General features: G+C 36.1%; 1 long non-coding RNA gene and 1 pseudogene across 2 annotated transcripts; one reads left to right on the top strand and one right to left on the bottom strand.

Annotated features, from left to right (window-relative positions):
- Nucleotides 1-1,518: 1,518 nt before the first annotated feature.
- On the bottom strand, nucleotides 1,519-3,411 carry LOC139084045 (tigger transposable element-derived protein 1-like; annotated as a pseudogene).
- Nucleotides 3,412-7,302: 3,891 nt separating this feature from the next.
- LOC139083842 (uncharacterized) lies at nucleotides 7,303-21,387 on the top strand. 2 transcript variants are annotated; one of them, XR_011540834.1, is made up of 3 exons: nucleotides 7,303-9,458; nucleotides 15,265-15,418; nucleotides 20,245-21,387. It is a non-coding gene; the product is annotated as an uncharacterized lncRNA (long non-coding RNA). The 2 variants fall into 2 exon arrangements; XR_011540833.1 differs by lacking the exon at nucleotides 7,303-9,458 and adding an exon at nucleotides 9,512-9,883.
- Nucleotides 21,388-22,323: the final 936 nt, after the last annotated feature.

Here is a 22,323-nt window from a genome sequence, read left to right on the forward strand (position 1 = left end):
CTCAGACTCCTGCCTTTAATTGTTCCAATTGTATACACTGGGAAAATTAGAGCTCTCAGCTGCTACTCCAGCTAATTGAGCTTATAATTGTGACTGCTCAGCTTATTATTTGTGTTACTAAGAATCTACCCTATTTGATGGACTGCTCTCCCTTCTGACATGTTTCTGCACTGATAGGTTACCTGTGAAATACGAAAGTGCAAACAGTTCAGCTGGTTCTGTTCAAGGCCCAGGTGTATAAAGGAAATGACAGGCATTCCAAACAGATAGATGGATGTGAGTAAGTGACAAACTCTCAATGCATGATTGCACACACCATACACGTATTTCAAGGGCTCACATATATTATTCTTCTCTCACTTACTTTTTCCTGGTTTCTTTGATTCTTTAAATCTTTATAGCACTTTTTCCTTGTCTTGATTCTTTATTACAGCTCTGTGAGATATATTTCACATACCATAAAATTCACCCATTTAAAGTGTACAGATCAGTGATTTTTAGCATATTCACTGTTGTGGAACCAAGACCGCTATTTAATTTGAGAACATCTTCGTGACCCCAAAAAGAAACCCTGTACATATTAGCAGTTTTTCCCCATCCTTCAATACCCCTGGACCCTGGCAACTGCTAATCTATTTTCTGTCTCTGGATTTGCCTATTGTGGACATTTTACATACATAGAAACATATTATAAGTGGTCTTTTGTGACTGTCCTCTTTTATGCATCAAATGCTTTCAAGGTTCATCCACATTATAGCATGTATGAGTACTGTATTTATTTTTATTGCCTGACAACATGTATGAATATATCACTTTTTGTTTATTCATCAGTTGATAGAAATTTAGGTTGTTTTCACATTTTGTTATTATGAATAATGTTTCTATGAACACTCATGTACCAGTTTTTGGTAGACATTTTCATTTCTCTCATTTATATACCAAAGAATGGAATTACTGGGTCCTATAGTAACTCTATTTTTCACTTTTTGAGAAACCACCAAACTCTTTTCCAAAGTGACTGCACCATTTTACATTATCACCAGCAATATACGAAGATTCCAATTTTTCTACCTCCTTATCAACAATTGATATTGTCTGCCTTTTTAATTTTAGCCATTATGGTGGAAGTGCAGTAGTATCTCATTTTGATTTTGATTTACATTTCCCTAATGACTAATGATGCTGAGTATCTTTTCATTTGCTTATTGGCCATGTGTATGTCATCTTTGGAGATGTGCCTATTCAAACCCTTTGCCCATTTATCCTTTGGGCTATTTGTCCTTTTATTGTTGAGTTTAAACAATCTTTCTACAGGCATATCTTGGAGATATTGCAGGCTTGGTTCCAGACCACGGAAATAAAGTGAATATCACAATAAATCAAGTCACATAAATTTTTTGTTTTTCCAATGCATATAAAAGTTGTGTTTACACTATAGTCTAATAAGTGTGCAATAGCATTATGTCTAAAAAAACAATGTACACACCTTAACTAAAAATACTTTGTTGCTAAAAAATGCTAACCATCATCTGAGCCTTCAGTGAATATTTTTGCCAGTAGAGGGTCTTACCTCGATGTTGATGGCTGCTGACTGATCAGGGTGGTGGTTGCTGAAGGTTGGGGTGGCTGTGGCAATTTCTTAAAATAAGACAACAATGAAGCTTGCCACATCACTTGTCTCTTCCTTTCACAAATTATTTCTCTGTAGCATGTGATGTTGTTTGACAGTGTTGTACAAAACACAGTAGAACTTCTTGCAAAATTGGAGTCAGTCCTCTCAAACCCTGCTGCTGCTTTATCAAATAAATTTATGTAATAGTCTAAATCCTTTGTTGTCATTTCAACAATTTTCATAGCACCTTCACCAGAAGTAGATTCCATCTCAAGAAACTGCTTTCTTTGCTCATCCATAAGAAGCAACTCTTCATCCATTAAAGTTTCATCATGAAATTGCAACAATTCAGTCACATCTTCAAGCTCCACTTCTAATTCTAGTTCTCTTGCTATTTCCACCACGTCTGCAATTACTTGCTCCACTGAGGTTTTGAGCCCCTCAAAGTCATCTGTCAGAGTTGGAATCAGCTTCTTCCAAAATCCTGTTAAATGTTGATAATTTGACCTCTTCCCATGAATCACAAATGTTCTTAATGGCATCCAGAATGGTGAATCCTTTCCAGAAGCTTTTCAATTTACTTTGCCAAGATCCACCAGAGGAATCACTAGGGATAGATTTAAGAAATGTATTTCTTAAATAAGAAGGATTGAAAGCCGACATTACTTCTTGATTCTGCAGAATGGATGCTGTGTTAGCAGGTATGAAAACAATGTTAATCTCATGGTACATCTCCATCAGGGCTCTCGGGTGAGCAGGTACATTGTCAATGAGCAGTAATATTTTGAAAGGAATCTTTTTTCTCTGAGCAGTAGGTCTCAACAGTGGGCTTAAAATATTCAGTAAACTATCTTGTAAACAGATGTGCTGTCATCCAGGCTTTGTTGTTCTATTTATAGAGCACAGGCAGAGTAGACTTAACATAATTCTTAAGGGATCTAGGATTTTTGGAATGGTAAATGACTATTCACTTCAACTAAAAGTCACCAGCTGCATTAGCCCCTAACAAGAGAGTCAACCTGTCCCTTGAAGCTCTGAAACCAGGTGGTGACTTCTCCTCTCTAGCTATGAAAGTCCTAGATGTCATCTTCTTCCAATAGAAGATTGTCTCATTCACATTGAAAGTTTGTTGTTTAGTGTAGCATCCTTTGTTAATTATCTTAGCTAGATCTTCTGGATAACTTGGGGCAGCTTCTGCACCACCATTTGCTGCTTCACCTTGCACTTTTATGTTATGGAGATGGCTTCTTTCCTTAAACCTCAACAACCAGCCTCTGCTAGTTTCAAACATTTCTTCTGCAGCTTTTCAGCCTTCATAGAATTGAAGAGAGTTAGAACTTTATTCTGGATTAGGCTTTGGCTTAAAGGAATGTTGTGACTGTTATCATCTTCTATCCAGACCACTAAATGTTTCTCCATATTAGCGATAAGGCTATTTCACTTTCTTATCGTTCTTTCATTGGAGTAGCACTTTTAATTTCCTTCAAGAACTTTTCCTTTGCATTCACAACTTGACTAACAGTTTGGTGCAAGAGGCCTACCTTTCAGCCTATCACAACTATCAACATACCTTCTTCACTAAGCTTAATTATTTCTAGCTTTTGATTTAAAGAGAGAGATGTACAACCTTTACTTTCATTTGAACACTTGGAGGCCACTGTAGGGTTTTTAATCTGCCTAATTTCAATAATGTTCTGTCTTAGGTAGTAGGAGGCCTGAGGAAAGGGAGAGAGACAGAAGAAAGACCAGTTGGTGGAGCAGCCAGAACACACACAACGTTTATTTGTTAAGTTCTCCATATTATATAGGTACAGTTTGTGGCACCCCAAAACAATTACAAATAGTAACATGAAAGAACGTTGATCACAGATCACCATAACAAATATAATAATAATGAAAGTTTGAAATATTGAGAGAATTACCAAAATGTGACACAGAGAAAGAAAGTGAGCAAATGCTGTTAGAAAAAAATGGCACTGATAGACTTACTCAACAGAGAGTTTCCACAAACCTTCAATCTGTAAAAAACTCAATATCAGGAAAGCACATTAAAGCAAAGCACAATAAAACAAGGTATGCCTACACATGCTGGATACAGGTCCCTTGTCAGATATAAGATTTTCAAAAATTCTCTCTCTTTCTGTAGGTTGTCTTTCACTTTCTTGATGATGTCTTTTGATGCACAAGTTTTTAATTTAATGAAGTTAAATGTATGTATTTTTTCTTTTGTTGCTTGTAGTTTTGGTGTCCTTTCCAAAAAGCTATTGACTAACAAGTTACGAAGGTCATGAGGATTTACTCCTTTATTTAATTCTAAGAGTTTTATAGTTTTAGATATTTCTTTTAGGTCTATGTTCTATTTGAGTTAAATTTTTCATGTCGTGTGACTTAGGGGCTCAAATTCATTATTTCCATGCAGATATCCACTTCTCCCAGAACCATTTGTTGAGAAGATTATTCTTTCCCATTTGACTTTGTTGAACTCATTGTCAAAAATCCATTGCCCATAAATATGAGTGTTTATTTCTGGACTCTCAATATGTTCCACTGATCTATGTGTCTCTCCTTATGCCAGCACCACACTCGCATAATTACTACCGATTTATAGTAAGTTTTGAAATTGGGACATGAGAGTCTTCCAACTTTGTTCTTCGCTCTTGACATTGTTTTGACAATTCTGGGTCACTTGTATTTCCATATGAACTTTAGGGTCAGCTTGTTAATTTCTTGCAAAAAACCCCACTAAAACCAGCTGGAATTTTGATAAAGAGTGCATTGAATCTGTAAATCAATTTGGGGAGTGTTGTAACCTTAACAATGAGTCTTCTGATCCATGACCATGGGATGTTTTTCCACTTATTTAGATCTTCTTTAATTTCTTTCAATAATATTTATAGGTTTTGGTGTAGAAGTCTTGCACTTCTTTTGTTAAATTTAATTTTATTTACTTTATTCTTTTTGCTGCTTTTATAAATGGTGTCATTTTCTTAATTTCATTTTCAGATTGTTCATTGCTAGTGTATAGAAATACCATTGATTTTTGTCTCTTGATCTTGTATCCTACCATAGTGCTGAACTCGTTTATTAGTTCTAATAGTTTCTTAGTGAATTCCTTAGAATTTTGGTTATGTCACATGCAAATAGAGTTTTACTTCTAATATGGATGCCTTTTTAACTTTTTCTTGCCTAATCATCCTGGCTAGAACATGCAGTACAATGTTGAATAGAACTGTTGAGAGTGGACATTGTTGTCTTTTTACTGATGATACTGAAACACACTCCGTCTTTCCTCTATTATGCATGATGTTAGCTATGGGTTTTTCATAGATGTCCCTTATCAGGTTGAGGAAGTTTCCTTCTATTCCTAGTTTGTTGAGTGTTTTTATCATGAAGGTGTATTGGATTTTTATCACATGCTTTTCCTGCATCTATTGATTGATATTCATATTCTAAATCAACATTGCATTCCTCTACAAATCTCACTGGTGATTATATACTCCCAGTGTATAATCCTTTTCTATGTTGTGGGATTTGATGTACTAGTATTTTGTTGTGGGCTTTTGCTTATATATTTATAGGGATATTGATCTGTCATTTTCTTTTCTCGTGATATCTTTCTCTGATTCTAATACCAGCAGCATAATGTAATACTGTTTTCAGAATGAGCTGGGAAGTCTCTCTTCTATTCTTAGAAGAGTTTGTGAAGAATTAGTATTAATTTTTTATTAAATGTTTGGTAGAATTCACTAGTGAGGCCATTTGACCTATGCCTTCCTTTGTTGGAAGTTTTTAAATTACTAATTCATTCTCTTTGTTTATTATACATCTATTCAAATCTTCTCTTTCTGAGTCACTTTAAATAGCTTGTGACTTTGTAGAAATTTACCTACTTCATCCAACTTACTTCATTTCTTGTCATGCAATTATTATTGTTATTTATTTATTTATGTACTTATTTTGATGAGGAAGATTGGCCCTGAGCTAACATCTGATGCCAATCCTCCTCTTTTTGCTTGAGGAAAGATTGTTGCTGAGCTAACATCTGTGCCAGTCTTCCCCTATTTTGCATGTGGGACACTGCCATAGCATGACTGATGAGTAGTGTGCAGGTCCACATCTGCCATCCAAACCCACAAACCTCAGGCTGCTGAAGTGGAGTGCACAAACTGAACCACTAAGCCAGCGGGCTGGCCCAGTCATGCAATTATTCATGCTATTCCCTTATAATTCTTTTCATTCCTGTAAAGTCAATATCAGTGTCCCTTCTTTTTTCCCTGATCTTAATCATTTAAATCTTCTCTTGAGTCTCTTTTTTTCTTGACTAATCTAGTTAAAAGTGTGTCCATTCTGTTGAATGGTTTATTCTTTTTATTTACTCTCTTGGGTTTATTATTCTCTACTTCATTTATTTCCACTCTAATAATTACCATTTCCTTCTTTCTAGTTGTTTTGGATTTAATTTCCTCTTTATTTTTCTAGTTTCCTAGGGTGAAAGGTTAGGTTATTGATTTGATTTTTTTTTTTTTATAATATAGGCATTTACGCTTATAAATTTCTCTCCAAAAACTGCTTAGCTGCATCCCATAAATTTTGGTATGTTTTGTTTTGTTTCAATTTGTCTCAAAATATTTTCTAATTTCCCTTGTGATTTCTTCTTTGACCCTTTGATTATTTAGGAATATATTGTTTATTTTCCACATATTTGTGAATTTTTCAAATTTTCTTCTGTTGTTGACTTCTAATTTAATTTCATTGTGGTCAGAGAACATACTTTGTATGATTCCAATTCTTTAACTTTATTATAGCTTTTTTTTTTTTTTTTTCCAGTATATGGTCTATCCTGGAGAAGGTCGCTGGAGAAAGTCCCGTGTGCAATTGAGAAGACTGTGTATTCTTCCTGCTGTTGAGTGGCATATTCTAAATATGTCTGTTAGATATGGTTGGTTTGTAGTGTACTTTAAATATTCCGGTTTTTTTCATCATCAGCTTTGTTTTCAATTTATTACTGAAATTGGGATATTGAGGCCTCTGATTATTATTGTTAAATTGTTTGTTTTTCTCTTCAGTTTTGTCAGTTTTTGCTTCATGTACTTTGGTGCACTGTTGTTAGGTACATATATGTCTATAATCATTTTATCTTCCTAATGAATTGGACCTTTTATTATTATAAAATGTCTGTTGTCTCTAGCAACAATTTTTATCTTAACATGGTTTTGTCTGATGTTAGCATTTTTACCTCAGCTATCTTTTGCTTGTAGTTTGCATGGTTTATCTTTTTCCATTCTTTTACTTTTAACTGATTTCTGTCTTTGAATCTAAAGTGTGTCTCTTGTAGACAAGATAGAGTTGGAACATATTCTTCCAATTTCTGATTTTCGATTGGGGAGTTTAATCCATTTGCATTTAATACCAAGGTAGGATTTACATCTGCCATTTTGCTATCTGTTTTCTGTAGGTCTATGTCGTTTTTGCTCCTCTATTCCTCAATTGGTGTGTTTCAAATGTTAAATAGATAAAATCTAGTTGTATCTTTTTGATTCTCTTTTTGCTTCTTTTAATATATTTTTTGAGTTATTTTCTTAGTGGTTGCCCTGGGAATTACAATTAGGATGCTAATTAAAACAATCTAATTTACATTACTAACTTAATTTCAATAGTATACAAAAAACTTTGCTCTAATTTAACTCCATTTCCTCACCTCCTCGTTGTACTAATATTATTCTGCAAACAATATCTTTATATGTTACAAATCCATCACAACAAATTTATAATTTTTGCTTTATGTAGTTGTCTTTTAAAATAGGAGAAGAAAAAAGTTACAAACAAAAGTTACAGTTAGAGGCTGGCCCGGTGGTGCAGCAATTAAGTTCGCATGTTCTACTTTAGCACCCTGGGGTTCGCCGGTTCGGATCCCGGGTGTGGGCATGACACCGCTTGGCAAGCCACGCTGTGGTAGGTGTCCCACGTATAAAGTAGAGGAAGATGGGCACGGATTTTAGTTCATGACCAGTCTTCCTCAGCAAAAAGAGGAAGATTGGTGGCAGATGTTAGCTCAGGGCTAATCTTCTTCAAAAAAAAATAAAGTTACATTTATATTATCTTCCACAATACCTATATAGTTAACTTTGTTAGTGTTCTTATGTCTTCATGTGGATTCAAGTTACCATCTAGCGTTCTCTTATTTAATCCTGAAGGTCTCCTTTTAGTATATCTTGTAGGGCAGGTCTTCTAGCAATGAATTCTCTCAGTTTTTGTTTAGTTGATAGCTTCTTAGTTTTCCTTCACTTTTGAAGGAGAGTCTATCTGTATTTAGAATTATTGGCTGACAGTCTTTCTTTCAACACTTTGAAAATGTCATTGCACTATTCTCTAGTTTCCATGGTTTCTGATGAGAAGTGAGCTATTAATTTTATTGAGAACCCCCTGTATTTCATGTGTTTTTCTATTGCTATTTTCAAGATTTTCCCTTTGTCTTTGAATTTGTCAATTTGATATATGTCATAATTTTGTATCTCTTTGAATTCCTTAGAATTCGTTGAGCTTTTTCAATGTGTGGATTAATATTTTTCACCAAATTTGGAAATTTTGGGGCCATTATTCCCCCCATTTTTCCCCCCCTTTCTGTTTCTCTTCCCTTTCTGGAACTTTTATTATGCTTATGTTTATACACTTAATGGTGTTGCACAGGCCTCTGAGGCTCTGTTTATTTTTCTTTATTTTATTTTTCTTTCTGCTTCTCAGACTAGATAATTTCTATTGCTTTATCTTCAAATTTGCTGATTCTTTGTTCTGCCAATTCAAATCCTTTGTAGAGCCTTTCTATTGAAGTTTTATTTTAGTTGTAATTTACAACTTCATAATTTCTTCTTGGTTCTTTTTAATAAATTCCTGTCTTTATTCATATTCTCTACCTATGAGACATCATTACCATACTTTCCTTTAATTTTTTAGACATGGTTTCCTTTACTCTTTGAACATATTATAATATCTGATTTTAAGTCTTTGTCTACTAAATCCATACTCAGGACTTCTCAGAAATATTTTCTGTTGGCTGGTTTTTTTCCCTGTGTATGTGGCATACTTGACTATTTGTTTTCATGTTTCATATTTTTTTGGTTGAAAGCTGGACATTAATATATTGTAACAATAATATTCCTCCTCCAACAAGATTTATGGTTGTTGCTGTTTATGTGTTGTTACACTTTTTCCTCTTGCAGTACATTTATTTAGTTAGTTTCTGGACAAATTCCATAGATTCTATCTTTCCTGCTGTATGTGACTACTTAGATTTTTAATAATTGCTTTCATCTTTATTTTTGAGCTTAGCTTCCTAGGGTGACCCCTTGATCAGTATAATTTAGCAGTCAGTCAATAGTTGGTCAGAATATTTCCTTAAACGCCTTTACAGTATGTCTTCTACTTTTCACCAACAGTATCAGTTTACACAACACATTTACCTTTCAATTCCTGCTTGATCATGGCCTCAAGGTCAGGGAGAGATGAATGACTAATGACTTTTTCTTTCTTGGGTCTTTCCTGGTTGCACACATAGCTTTACACACGCTCAGCCTTTTAGATTCCCAGAAAGATGTAAGAGCTTTTCAAAGTTCACCACTTCTCCCTTGGTCCCCGCTAAGCTAAGCTCTGAGTCAAATCAAATAACCATCACATGCTGAGCATACCCATTTCCAGGAATCCACAAATCTGGAAAAAATTGTAACTTTGTTCTAGGGTGCTTTTCATAGAGCTCAAAAGCGATCAAATCTTTCTGTTGTCTGCAATTCTGCTGGATTTTGGCTACTGAGTTCCTGAGCTGGGGAGGACAAGGAGATGGAGACAGCCCAAGGTAAAATGTTACAGACTGTGCTGATTTATTGAGGTTCAGTAGATCTCTTAGGTAGATGATTGTTTGTTTTGTGGTTTTGGTTGATTGCCCACATTCTGAAATGGTTTGTTGACGTTGCTTTGTCTATATTTTCATTGTTTTAGAGGGAGAGTCTACTGAGGTCACTGACATTCTGGAAGTTGATTGCTGCTTCTCATTTATTGATATATTTTTCCCATGCATTACTGCTAAATTCTTCTTTCATTTATCTAGTATTTTCCAATATACTTATCATATTAAGGACTCATAATCTTTGTATCTTCCTTATATTGTAGTGTCTACAGTAGATATTCAACAAATAATTGAATATGAGTATACTGTATATTGCCAGAATGAGAAGCACCAATATACATTATTTCATTTAATCTTTATCACAATTCTGCTGGGTAAGTATTATTATCTCCATTCTACAGTGGTCTAGACTGCTACATATATACTTTACATGTCACAAAGCTAGTTAAGTAGAAAAGGTTGAATTTACATCCATGTTTCTCCAACTCCCAGCCAATCTTAGGTATAGTTTATAAATCAAGAGGAAGGACTTTGCTATTTTTATTTTTCTAAATTATGACCACCTTAGATCTTGTCAGCTTCCAGGACATTACATTTTATTTGTTCTATAATTTTGGCAATAGCTTTTGGACATTATTACACATTTGACTGAGCTTTTAGAACCCCATTAATGGAGCAATCAGCAATGATACTGGGTTACTTGCCCTTTTTTCCCAATACAATGACATTGAACCCAGCATGACTGGGTTTGTGAGCTGTAGGGTGCTCACACTGTGAGAATTAGTGGCAGTATTCTTCCATACTTTTTCTTGCTTTAACAATAAGCTATCAGAGGAGACTGGCTTTGAGTTGCCCACACTCACCCACATCCTGTTGTCTTGCCAATAGAACAAGGGGGAGGTGTGGAAGTGCCCCTAGGCAGGCTTCCTCACATCCTGTTGCCAAGGCAACAGTGCCATGATTCCCCATGTTCTGTGGCTAAGAGAGCAGCAGCTGGCACCCAGGGAAACTCCATATGCCCACATGGGTCTTACTATCTTGGGAGAACATAAGGAAAACTGTCCTTGAGTTGGTCACGGTCAGGATTCTTTATGATATAAGATTATACTCAGACAATGGATTCACTTTAGATGTTTTCTTTTATACAAAGTTCTATTGACAAAATAGTATACCTAGCCAAATAGCTGCTAGAGGGCTCCTCGGAGGCTGAGGACATGTATTAAAACCCCGATTTTGCCATTAACTGAGTATGCAGTCTTAAACTACTCTTTCTAAGCCAGAGTTTTCCCTTCTGAGGGAAATGGAATTATTAATATCAATAACCTCATTGAGTCACACTGGAGAGAAAAAGAGCACACACGAAATCAGTTCATAAAGTTATTCAAATGCTAATTTTCCATTGTTTTAATCCCAGGCTTCAATTTTGATATTACTTTATCCCCATGTAAAGAAAGTAGTCAGTGACAAAGGAGAAGGGATATTGAGCTGCTTGAAGTCAGGGATCATATTTATAAGGAGCATAAAGTAGCTCCTTGATTAATGATTATTCAAGCATGGATGTGGGTCCTCTAAACTCAGTCATTGCATCTTGCAGAGCCAGGCTCAGCAGGACTCACCAGTGAATATCACAATAATGAACACAGTATATTCTTCTTGTCTTCACTGTGCCTGAGGAGTAGTCCCTCATTTTCAATGAAAGTTTGTAGCCATGAATATAAGCATTTATGGCAGATTTATTTGTCATTTATTTTTAAGAAGGTTTGTATGTGTTTAAAGTCCCATCATTATGACATACATTAATATTTCATTCAGTCAGATTAGAGATAAGCCATATTTTGTGAATTATATTTGACAAACATACACACGGCTGTGTTTACCCTAAGAATTATACATTATGATTGAAATAAAAATGAATAAAGACTTTCATGAAGCAAAGAGTAACTCCAGCTTTCTCCTTTTCACCTTCCAAACCATTTCAGCCTACAAAGAGTAGGTCAGAAATAACCTTATTTAGAGTCAAAATGAGTCAATTATAAGACAAAGTATACTGGGAAAGAAACAACAGAGTGAATTTGAACCAGAAGTTTTCACTACATCCTTGAAAATTATGGACATATCATTTTCAGGCAAAGTCTCAGTGCATTTCTGATCTTAAACTAATATTTTTTTTAAAAGACTTTGGAAAACAACATTTATAAAATTTAAAAAATCACAATTGAAAAAATCTATAAAAATAATTAGACTTATTGTATATGACCCCCCTTGAAATCATCACTCTGTAGGGAGTGAATTACGCTTTTTCTATAGATAAGATAAACACTTGCTGTATCCATTCACAGACTGAGACAGTAGAGACCATTGAAAATCCACCCAACTTGGTGTCTAGTAGACCATCGAGTACAGATGAACAAGCATTCAATGATTTTTTATTATGAATAACGTCAGCACTACCTTTATTTCTTAAAATGACAAAGAGTTTTCAGTGCCTAGGTTAAAAGTAGGCACTCAATAAATGTTTGGTGAAGAAAAAGGAAATGCACAAGTTAAAAAGCATCAGCTGAATAAAAATAATGAATCACTGCATGAAAAAACAGTAATACAGATATCTTCTTCAAGTGATTTGCAATTGCCTACAGGCATCAGCAACAAAAGCTCATCTCAAATCCCTAAAAAAACAATGACTCTCACAAAGACGATTTTCCCAATATATGTAGATCTAGGAAAGACATCTCACCTGAAACCTGCCTACAATGTTTTGGATATTAATATTGTGATGTAGGATTGAATAATAAAATATTAGAAAGTATAAATATATGTGTGTACAAATGTAAACATTGCCTTTCAACATCTTAACAGCAGAGGCTGTATTTGTTTTAACATATTTCTCTTCTGCTATCCGAGAACCATATTATTTCTTGTCAGGGAACAGGCAGTGAGTCATCAATTTCAATTAATTAGGATGCTTCAGGTAATCTGGAATGTTTTTGCATTATTAACTATTTCAGCAGCACTTGGGACTTTTCCATTAACGTCCTCAGAATGATTTAGCATTATTATTTTTGAACAGATTCCCACATGTATTATCCCTTCAAACTGAATGTCCCTTAGTAGGGAAAAGAACTAGCACAAATAACTCCCTTTTGGATCTGCGAACCAGCCAGACCCAGAATCACAGTAGCATCTGAAATAAGTCCACTTACATCCATTCACAGAAAAAAAAGTTGCGGCCATAAGGATTTTCTTTGAGTAAATGCTAAAAATACCATAGAAAATACACTTTCCCTTGACATCACATTTCCATCTACTCTGGTTAATTGATGTCTATTGAGTAAGCAATGTTTTATACACTTGGACAGAGCATATAAACTAATGAAGATTTTTTCAGAAGCTTGTCTTTGAAGCATTTGGTACATGTCCATCACGTCTCTAGCAAGATGGACTGTACAAAGATATTCTAGTTGTTATGAATTTAGCTTGAAATAAATTCATAGTTCATTTAATGTAGATCTTATGGAAAGGACAATTTCTTCCTTGTTGTATGGGAGTAATAATTCTAATTCTCTTAACCTAGTTAAGGATAATTCTTTGTTGAAAGAAGCATGTTGAGGCAAGTCTTATATGAGAACAAAGGGATTTTTATGAATGGAAGATCCAAGCTGAGTGAGTGTGAAATGGAGAATAGTTGGGAATCTAACGTGAAAACAAATTATACGTTAGAAGCTTAAAAGAGGCTTTCTGTATTTAAGAAAACCATAAAATCATAAATCAGGATGCTCACAACTTTACTAAAATATATGGCTCTATGAAGACAGATACTTGTATTTGTTGGAAGCACTACTGTGTCCTCAGTGCTGAGGGCGGTGCTAGACACACGTTAAGTGCTCAATAAATATGTGTTGAATAAGTGACTTAACTGAGGCCAGGTGGTAGTCTTGCCCAGAGGCTTCCTCTAGGAATGGTGGCTCAATGTAAGGATGCAGAAAATCAGAGAGATAGGATCCGGAGTTGGCAACAGTGGTCTAGGATGGATGTGCCATCGATGAGGGGAATTAGCCTCCGGAAGTTTATTCCTGTATGTTGTTACAATTAAATTTCTTCACTGCAAGTGGTTTGTAAATATTCATTCCCTGCCAGTGCATGAACCAGAGATTTAATGTTGCAATTAAAAGGATAGGGTACTTTGAAAGAAAAAACACTTGAACTTGGGGGAAGAAGGATCAGAATACAAGTAAAAAAAAAACCCTGAATCTGAGTTAAGAAGTAAATTGAAAATTCTGTTTCTAAATTTACCCTCAACCCTTTTATGAAGATTACCAAAACCGAATGCCTAGATAGGAGATTTTTAGAATTTTCTTTGATGATGAAAATGTTCTTAATCTGTACTGTTCCGTACAGTAGCCACTAGCCATATTCACTTAAAGATCACTTGAAATGTAGCTAATGCAACTGAGGAAGCGAATTTTTAATTTTATTTAGTATTACCTAATTTGAGCTCAAATAGCCACATGACTAGTGGCTACTGTATTGCACAGTGTGGGTCCAGATCTATGCTACCTACAGTTGCATGTTTATTGCTGGGGTGGAGGACAGGAGGCCGTGACATCAGAAGTACTTTCTGCTAATTGGTGCCAGGGTCAAAGAGAGCTGCTACTGGGAGGCACCACAGTTCCCAGCTCTGGGAATGATGTGTTTTCAAATAGGGAATTTGTATCTTCCTTTACAAGAGCAAAGCAAAATCAATCTTTTCCTTATCACATAGTAGCAGGTCATTATACCGAACTTAAAGAAGGACGTAATAAATCAAGTGTTCCCAGAAATGCCTTTAGTAAGAGAAAACAATGAGGGTTTGTATGTTTCAGAAGAACAGGGAATGTTTGGCTTCCAGTGTCAAAAATAGCGCTTAGATTTGCAGCCTTACCTCTGACCTTCAGATCTGATAAGCAAGATAAGAGGAGTTTATTGCCAAATCTCAGAGCTGTCAAGTCAGGGTCAGACGAAGCATTGCATTCCTCTCTGATAAAAAATAAAGTGTCTGTAGAGAAAAGGGCAAGCTCCATTAGACCACACACAGAGAATCAGGTGGCAAGAATTTCAAACAGCAATCTGAGAGGGGATAGGACAGGAGAACAAGTAAGGGAAAAATGAGCAAGAGTTAGCTTGCCTTCGTGCATGAAAAATAAGAAATAAATTGGAAATTATTGTGTTTTTATTTAGAACATATCCCCAGGAAATGTGGATTGTCAAAGACTGTGCTGGTGATAGGGAAAATAAGTACCCCTTCTGCAGGAAAATTTGGCAGTAATTATCCGAGGACCATTCAAATGTGTACATTTTTGACCCAGTTATTCCATTTCTAGAAACGTATCGTAAGAAATAATCATAACTGAGCAATGATACAGCTAAAGGCAGTTCACTGAAGTAGTAGTTATTGCAGCATTAATTATAACAGAGAAAAATTATAATTGAATATCTATCACTAGACAGTTGGTTAATTAAATTGTTACTTCCATACAAAGAAACATTATGCAATCATTTAAAAAAAACCATGTTGGTAGATACCTATAAAAGCATGAGAATTATACATCCAAACATATTGTTTTTCTTCTTGTATATCTGTAGTTTTAAAATATTCCTCAATACATTTTTGATTTTTCTTAAATTTATTTACAAAATATTTTCAAATGTATTAATTTTATAAGAAGAAGAAAAGTTGTTTTTTTGAAAATGTTCATGATGTTTTTATTTTGCCATCTAGGTTTTCAGCTATTCTATGAACTCCTTCCTATCTCGGTTGTCAAGGAGATCCACTGCATCTGTAAACAGGTGGAGATTATAGTGTGCAAAAAATAACCCTCTTTGCGTCTCGAGAAAGCTCTGCTGCCTGCAGATCTGGGAGGACTTTAAACCATGTAAGCAGTCACTAAAAACTATAGGTGGTGTGTAAGCTGCTTTATCCACGTATGGTTTTCATTTGGCTTATGATTTACATTCCTGCCCACTCATTACCTTTAATAAGCAGAGAGCTATTGCGCAGCTACTATCTTACACTTGATTGCTCATTGTTTCCTGTTCTCTTTGGAGAGCTCTAGGTCCCTAACTGGATGACTGGTGGAAACTGTCCTCAGAGTGTATGTACATTACTCCATTCTGGTTAATGAAAATTTGCAATGGATTTTCCAGAGAGTATGAAGTCAGGGCGTTATAGACCCATTGCCAGTGTCTCTGCAACTCCATTTCTGAAGACAAAAAATTTGGCTTCTCAATTCTTTCCAACAGTACTAAAGCAACAGCAAAAAGGAAGACAAGGAGAGACAAAAGAAAAGCACCTCCCCCTCCCCCAAAAAAAAGAAGAGAGAGAAGGAAAGAAATACAAGAAAAGAAAAGAAATCCAACCTGTACTATAAAGGAAAGGGTCATGGAAAGAAGTGGAAGCAGAAGTCTGGTTTCATCCTCCTTTCTTTTGATTGCTCCTATTGAAAACCACAGCCAGTTTTCCAACTTACTACCTCTACCCTGACCGGGTGAAACTGGTATGCGTTAGGAAACTTTTGCAGAAATTAAATTTATGATGCCAGGAAAGGGCCCAGAAAGAATGTTCTCATAATAAAAGGCCATGTCAGATCTCTCTCATTTCTTTCGTGGAAGCCAAATCTCATGAACCAAAAACACATATATCCCCAGGAGTGACAGGACATGCCTTTCCTATCAATGTCACTTTGGACAGAATGTACACAAGTCGTGGGAATATCCAGAAAGCTGAATCGACTGCAGGGATGCTGATAGCTTAGCAAGACTTCAACTCATGAACAGCATTAGTGTGTAGTTTGGAGACTGTAGGTGTTTTCTTAACTCATTCTATTAGACAGCTAAAGGTCTCATTGGTCTAGACTCCCAAAGCACTCCATACTTCTGCATAGCATATACCACATCTGAAATCACTTGTTCAGTGTCTGTCTTTCCCATGTCACTATAAGACTCCTACTTTCAGGGACTATGCCTTTTTGGTTCAGTGTTGTATCCCTTGGGTTCTGTGCCTGGGACAGAATTAGCACTCAAAATATGTATGTTGAATGAATGAATGAGAAGTATTTGAGGAAATCTGGGAAAAAGAAGACCTCACTGAAATGGGATAAGGACCAGCGCTGATAAGATGGTATGTGCAGTACAATGTACTATGGGTCTATTTGTTGATACTCTCCGTTAATCTGAACTTAGAAGTAATAATAACAATAGTAACAACAACAACAATAATAGTAGTTACCTTTACTGAGAATCTACTATATAAGCCAAGGCCTTTCCATCCCTTATGCCATTCAATTATTATAAGAACTATGCACAGCAGAAATCATGTTCTCATTTTGTGGATGAAAAACTGAACTGCAGAGTATTTATTTATTCAAGACCACAGCTGCAGAGCACATAGTAGGCTCTTTCCAATGAGTTATTCAAAAAAGGAACAAAATGGAAGAAGCAGAATTTAATCAGTTCTTTCAATCCTAAGGCCTATGTACTTTGCATCCACTATAACCCACTCCTTCCCAGAAAGGAAATTTAGATAAATTACATCTGTGGAATACACATGCCCATATAATGCTGACCTAACTACTGCTAAACAGTTTTCTGCAGAGATGGCTGAGCTGCTGCAGGAGGGGTGCTCAGACCTCCTACATCATGAGGAAAAGAGGTGCTCGGAAAGGTGGAATAAAGCTCCACTGCAGTGAGTTTCTTGGATGTAAACCTTAAGGATCAGTTTTACTCTTTCCCACAGCAAAACACAACAAGAAACTCTGCTAAGGGTTTCAGCACCTTTCTGATGGAAGTGAGGAACAGAAACCCTGGGGCCAGTGGTCGGGACTCCCCAAAGCAACAGCAAGGATGAGGTGACAGTAGCAGGACATGGCTGAGGCGAAGACCACATCTGACAAAGAGAAGGAACAGTTGCGGGAGAGGAACCTCAGCTGGGCTCGTCTGAATCTCAGAGGCAAATGCCCAGAGCTAAGGAACAAGTCCTTGACATCTCCATGTGACTACTCAGATTTTCTGGGCAATGGTGGGCTTGGCCTTAGAGGGCCTGGACACTGGTACGCTAAGGCCTGGTTCTTGGGCTCTGGAAACTTGTTTGAAGAAAGCTGACCTTGATGGGTTAGGTAGTTGGGGACATAAATCCAGCTTCCATTGGTTGGAACCTAATTTCTCCATTTACCCTCCTCACACTTAGCTCTAGGTCACTGAAATATGCTTATGGGAAATAATTGATCCTTTGCAGGATGGGGCCTCTGTGCTTCCCTTAGTGATTAAGCTTAGCCTCCCATACCAGTTCCCTTCCAAGAGACACATAGCAGGGAAGGAGCTCAATGCTTACCAAAGCTGGCTGGAAACAGAGAGCAGGGACAAATAGCTGAACTGAGTTTAGTGGTTGTTATGGGCTGAATTATGTCCCCCAAATACATATGTTGAAGTCTTAATCCCAGTACTTCAGAATAAACCATTTTGGGAGATAACGTCTTTAAGGAGAGAATTAAGTTAAAAAGAGGTCATTAGGGTGGACCCTACTCTACTATGACTGGTGTCCTTATAAGAAGAGGAGGTTCTGACACAGGCATACTCAGATGGAAGATCATGTGAAGACACTGGGGGAATATGGACATCTGCAAGTCAAGGAGAGAGATATTAGAAGAAACCAACCCGGCTGGTAACTTATCTTGGACTTCTAGACTCCAGAACTATGAAAACATAAATTTCTGTTGTTTTAGTCACCCAGTCTGTGGTACTTTGTTATAGCAGCCCTAATAGACTAATATAGTGGTCCAAGGTTCTGAAGATATTCCATGAAACTTTAGGGCAGATGAAGCGGGGTGGGGAGGGGGTGGATTTTTGGACCACCTCTGGCCCCAAATTTCGCCTACATAAGTAAATGAAATAATCAGTTTTTGGTGTACTTTGAATCCATGCGAGAATAGCACGTACAACGCTTCATAGAGAACGTGTATTAGAGATGATAGTAATGGCTATTCGTGAAAAGTTTATTGCATTCTAGTCTGTGTTCCAAGTAGTTTACAAATGTTATTTCATTTCGTCTTCACAACAGCACTGTGAGTAGATAGCCTAAGTATCCCCATTTTATGGATAAGGAAATAGCTATAGAGGGTTAACTAATTTGCTCAAGGTCACCCAGCTAGTGGCAGAGCTCAGGCTCTGACAGATGAATGGACTAAATTAGTGGCTGTTCAGAGTCATAAAACAAGGAAAGAAGTAGCAGAGTTGGGACTTCTAATCAGCTCCTACACATTCAAATGTTGTCTCTTCACCTTTTCTCCCAGACTGCAGTGAGTCAGTCAGACAAATGGCATTATTATGCACCCAGTGCATTTTTACCACTCTTGAAAAGGAACAGCCTGTTATGAACAAGAAAGTTAGGACATCAGTGGTTGTCAGCTGAAGATGGCCTCCTTCAATTTTATTTCTGTTCAAAACTTTTCTTCCTCATTTCTCAACCCCCTCAGAGAAAACCTTCAGCTTATGCTGAGTATTTATTGTACATGATTGATCTTACAACTGGAATTACGCCACGGTATAAGGCTGCAGTAATCTCAACCGCTGACTCATAGGCCCAGCTGGTGTTTAATTTGTATTGCAATCAGCACTGTAGAAACACGTTTTTTATTTTTCAGACTGAGTAAACATATGAATCCGGGATCAATATAAATTGAAGACTGTTTGCAATTAACAAAGCATGGGTTCTATGATATGATTGGAAAAAAAGAGAAAAAAAGCAAAGGCCCTTATCAAAAATTCATGTAGGTGCTCTCTTGTTGAAATATCTGAATAAGTTGTTACAGAGTTGGAAAATTGTGTATAAACAGGTCTTCTAGATGCACCTGTGTTAAAACACACACAGCAACAGGGAAAGAAGCTTTTGAGAACAAATATATTTGTTTTGATTAAGGATAAAACATTTGATGAAAGTTAATATGTTTGTCAAACACATTACAAATGAGCTTGAGGATGACAGATTTTTTGTGTATGTATCTTCATCCCTACTTGTGTGACAGAACAAGTGAAGTGCATCCCATGTGTTCCATGGAAACCTTTGATATTGGGGCTGACCTTTCAATTATGTATTTATTCATTTATTCAATCTTCTATTCATCCATTCAGAAATACTTATGGCTGGCCTACTGGTGCCCAGAACCGGAGATATGGCAGTGAATATGACAAAACATAGTTCCTTTGCCCAAAGATCTTAGAGTCTAGAAAGACAATGAGTCAGCTATTAATCACGAGAATGCAATGTTGTTGCATGCTACGAAGAAGTAAATGATTCTCTAAGTACAAAATAGCTGGGCCTAACTAACTCCGAAACTAAAATTATTTCCCAGATGTGTTTACAGAGGTAATATAAAATGCCAATAACCAGGGATTAAAGTTAAGAATAGTCACAAAATGTGCTAGAAAGATTTCCTTTCACTGATCTTAGCTTTTGGTTCATTATTTTGTAGAACTTATTTTGTAGCTGCCTGAAAAAATAGAATATTCTAGCTCAATGGTCTTACAAATTGCTTATTAGTGAATATAGTGAAAGATATATATAATGAAATATAGTAAAGGGCAGTGACTACAGTGAAGATAATACAGTGAAAATAGTGAAGAGCAGTGCTCTTCACGTTGCTACCAAGTTTACATAAACCAAGGGGAGAAGTAATTTAAAATTTTCTCCTTCTATTTTGTCTTCTAGGCAATCAATGCCTTTCTTGGGATCTGTCAGAGCGCCTTCAGCAGAAGAGAAATCAGGAAAAGGATGGAAAGTTCAACTGTGCTCAGCCTTCCAGACTCTATTCATTGTTCTCAGATCTGTTCCTACTTATGGAGCTGTTGGTTTCATGGGGGCTGCATAGTATTTGTCCTTGATTTAAGTGTATGATTCAGGAAGAGTGAACTGCTTCCTGAGAGTGGAGAGTTAATTTAGACTCTTTCAAAACCAAATTGGTATTTTTTCATGTGGAAACAATGAGTTCTTTCCTACTCAACTTATGAGTAGAAAGTCATTGAATGACTAGAAAATCCTTTAGCCAGTAAATGTATGAAGCAATAAAGGTGTAAGGGAGGTAGAGAAGAGAGGAAGTAAGACAGAAAGAAAGAGAAGTAAAGATTTTGAAAAGCAATACAACCACTATAAGAAAAAGCATTTCTTTTTAACTCACTGTCTTTGCTCTGTCAAACTACGCTCTAGCCAAATAATCATATTATTGTATAGTAATGAATTTTTTTTATTGTGCTGTGACATGCCCAAAATAAATTTAATTAGAACTCATTATCGATATGCAACTTAAATGGCAGGAGAAGCTTAAGGTGTAATAAGCTAATGCTTTAATATTTTTCTCAGTATTTTAGAGCATTAGTATCCTTTATCAACATAAATGTCTGAAACATATTGGAAAAAGAAGCAAGCAAAGGGGAATAGAAGTTAAAGATGATATTTCCCTTTGATAGTTTGTAATTTTAAAAGCAACTAAGTACAGAAGCTAAGACTTATAGGATTTTCTAAATTTCTAATGGCTGGTACTGAATCCCATATAAATAGTTACTACATGGCCTGTAGGAGAGACTGATAAATGATTCATACTTAGGGGAAAAAATGAGGAAATATTCAGACTTTAGCTTCCATCGGATTGGAGAAGATGTATTTTTACACTGCTTAACCTTTAATCAAAATTAAATTAGAAAATTAAACATATACTGTTAGATGACAGAAAATCAATGAAAAGACACCAAGGGTGAAATGGAATTCAAACAAAACTGTATCTAATTGTTATGCTGAAAAATGAACTGCAAGTGGGTTAAATAAAATAGTTATTTTATATGAAATTGAAGAAACTTGTAGTTTATTCAATATGCAACATTGTTCAAAAGGCCACGCATTACAAATTACTGTGGCAGTCACTGCTTTGCTCCATGAGAAGGCAATTAAACAAGAGTGATGAAGATTAGAAATAGGGAATTTCGAGGACCAATGATTTTATAATAAAATTAATAAGTGCAGCAAAATAAGATACATCCTGGACTGGAACTCAAGGATAGACATATTGAAATACTAGCTAGCATTTTTGTCTCTCTAAGTTCACTTCAACAAACATGAAAAACAAAGATAATTGTGACTTTCTACTCACTATTGCACCATGGACAAACAAACCAATATAGAAGAAGTCCTTCGTGGCCTTCAAGGGAAAGTAATGTAAATTCACAGGATGACTTCAAGCCCTAAGCCTTCTTTCACACCTTCTTTGGTTAACTCTTAACTGGGGGGCTTGGTAAAGTGTCCTCTTGGGATACCATTCAGAATTAAGACAAGTTACGGACTATACGACAAGAAAAGTGAAAACGTCTATCAGGAATCTCTTAGGAAAGCTCTTTCAAGGCTTGGAAATTTTCTCCAAGTTCTGTAGCTATATGGGGCAGCTCAAGGCAGAAAGTTATCTTTGTCACTGCTCCTGTCTTCTGGCAGCCATTTTGTGCCTGTGGATTTTGGTCCCATATGGTCTTTCCCCACTATCTTGTACAAGCTCTAAATCTTCTTGTATGCAATGGGAGGGCCTAAAGATGTTAAGTAATTGAAGGTCATATCTTAGGTATGATCGTCTCAATACCTGATCTAGCTCCATTGTCACCTACCATATGGGAGAATGAAATAGATGTTACTCTGCCCTTATTGTTGGAGATAATTGAGAAAACATTAACACTGAAGAAAGAAAACCATCTACTGAGTTGTGAATGCTTTGGGGGAAACAACTATGCATGACTTCTTCAGTCAGTTAAA

Source organism: Equus przewalskii, chromosome 6 (genome assembly GCF_037783145.1).
Source record: "Equus przewalskii isolate Varuska chromosome 6, EquPr2, whole genome shotgun sequence".
Lineage (NCBI taxonomy): Eukaryota > Metazoa > Chordata > Mammalia > Perissodactyla > Equidae > Equus > Equus przewalskii.